Source organism: Mustela putorius, unplaced genomic scaffold (genome assembly GCF_011764305.1).
Source record: "Mustela putorius furo isolate JIRA1106 unplaced genomic scaffold, ASM1176430v1.1 tig00003846_pilon_pilon_pilon, whole genome shotgun sequence".
Classification (NCBI taxonomy): domain Eukaryota; kingdom Metazoa; phylum Chordata; class Mammalia; order Carnivora; family Mustelidae; genus Mustela; species Mustela putorius.
The window spans coordinates 21,996,272-21,999,030 of NW_025421999.1; positions in this window are offsets into that span (position 1 = coordinate 21,996,272).

A 2,759-nucleotide genomic window follows, 5' to 3' on the forward strand; every position below is an offset into this window, starting at 1 on the left:
GGTTCCTTGCAGTTCCTAACGTCTTTGACATGAACAGTCTTTAAATGACAATAGCTCTTGTGCAAGAACAAAAACAAAAAATACATAATCCCCTCCTCCAATAATTTATTAAATAATTCATCTTTCAGTTGACTCTGCATTTTGAGCAAATCTTTTTCAGTTCCAGAAGTCAGGGTTGCTACAAGTTGAACTCAGAGGTGGTTTTTTCCTCTCCTTTCACAACTCAAAGTCATTATTCTCATTGGGTTGAGAAGACATTGACAGGGAAGGAAGAATGCAAGCAAATTAGGTAAAAATCACGTGTTCTCGGACAAGTAAAACCGCCCACATCAGGAATCCTTAAACTATGACTGAAACTGTGTGTGTCCAAAGCCTTCATGTATGGCCTTTTGTGCAGCAATGTCATTCCCACCAAGAGATTCATGATAGCAGAATGTTCCTAGGACAGAAAGTTGGAGCAAAAAAGAATTCATGTCTGTATGCATCATCTGATGACTTTTGGGTAAAACAAAAACAACATCAACAATTCTTTCTGCTCTTGGGTCATGCAGACTGCAGTAAGCGAAATTTTCTTCCCTTTGTCTTGATGTAGAAGATAGAGAAGAATTGAGTTTGACATAAATAGATACATGATTTGGAAAGGTAAAAATCTAGAGGGAGAATTGATAAAATAAAAATGAAGGCTGGTATAATGGTTAATTTTATCTCCTTGATTGAACAAAATTTTCCTGTTCTTCCCTGATGGAACACTAAGATGCTGGGACTAGTAATGCTGCAGTAGCAGATGGGCCTCCTGATTTCCTAAGAATCCTGAGTCATGCTTCTTAAACATTAGTACACTTATGTGATCCATTGCTGGATATTTGGATTACTAAGAATTTTCTTTATGATTAATGATGTTATGATAAACCTGACTTGAAAAAACTCTTATTCATATTTTTGTCCTTAAAATAAATGATTAGAACTGGAGTTGTGTTAAATATTCATGCTTTAAAGAACATTTTGTTACTTTTATCCATCTCCATATAGGTAAGCACAACTAAGAAGGATTAGATTTAACCATATTATGATCCAATATAAAATCAAACTTCACCTAAGTTCTCACTGTGATGATACTGTCCCAAAGAGTTTCCCAAAGGAAAAAAAAAATAAATTTCCCAAATGTTTTCTGGTAATGTACTAGGATCCAAACTTACTTTTGCACATAGTTGGCATGGTATGTTCTACCAGGAGCAAAAGTTAACATATCCAAAACACAAGCCTGCACTCATAAAATAAATTATACAGTCTTGAAGGCCCAGTTGGTGTGCCTATATCTACTAGATGGATTTAAAGGAATAAGTTGAAATGGAGGCTGTTTATGGGGCTAAACCTCCTTTGTCTTTTATGTTTTCACTTGTACAATTTGAAAAACAGCTGAAGAAAAGCATCCCATGTTTCTGGCTCCAGCTGTCAAAAAAACAGGAAGTTATGGGAAAAAAAAAGAGAGAAGTAAGTAAATTAAGCCTGTAATTTCAGATCTTTCTGAGAAACTGTCAGGCATACCTAAGATACTATTAATTACTGAAAATGAGAAGTAGTTGCAGCTAATTTTTCAAGGGTCTCACAATTCTAGAGCGTCTGCTGAAACTGATGTCTGGAAGGAATATAAGGACTACACTTCAAAAAGTGAACTAAGAATGATGCAACATCCAAATACAAAAGTGAAATTATTTCTCAAACTTTCTTTAATATGTGTTCTGTTAGCAGTTGACTTTGAGGTAGTACTGAGAAAAAGAGCTATTTTTGTGCTACTTTAAGTTTGACATAAATGTTCACAGAAGAAGTGTATGATTCTGAAATGCTTTGATGATGTATCAAAGGCTTTCGACTCCATTTTAATCTAGAATATACAGTACTTCCTGGATTTATGTCAAAATGGCTTGGAGTTCCTGACTGTACATTTCAGAAGAATCATATATTGAAAAGTTAAAAGGAAGATTGTTAAAATGGCTATGAATATATAAAAAGTTATTTGTTTTATACTTTGGATATCTTTTCTTTGTGGTAAAAACCTGGATTTGATCATAGTTGGAATGCTATGTTTAAAGAAATTAAAGGGCTCCAGCTCTTTTTTAAAAATAGAAATTGTTTATTCCTATAATCTAAAATATTTTTACATTAGGGTTATGTTTACTTTTCTGAAAAATCAGTCTAAATTTTATTTAACTTTAGTTAGGAGATTTAAGAATTTTATCCTTACACAGATTACTTATTGGAAAAAAGAGGCCCATTTTATCTATTACACGGAAGTCTAGAAGTGTGTGCATATGTGTGTGCGTGTATTTGGTCATATTGATTTATCTCATAAGGCTCAACAAAATTGTTCAGGAAATAAAATATAATAGAGTTTATGGGTAAAAATAACTTGGATTAATAAATATCAATCAATTAATTCAGGTCACCTTCAACATAGTCTTTTAAAAATTATATTTAAATTCAATTAATTAACATAATGATGTATCATTAGTTTTAGAAGTAGAGTTCAGTTATTCATCTCTTTCAATCCAGTCTTTTCATCCAAAACATTAATTGAGCATCTTCTATGCTGCAGAGGAAAATTTTCACATAGTGAATAGTTGAAATACATGGAAATTTCCTTCAATCCAAAATTCCTTGATAGTATTACTATTTATAAAACTGTCTCTTTATTTTTGTTTTAATTAGGACTCAAATTTTGACTCCCCTCTTAAAATATCACAATTTTTTATCTGATAGTA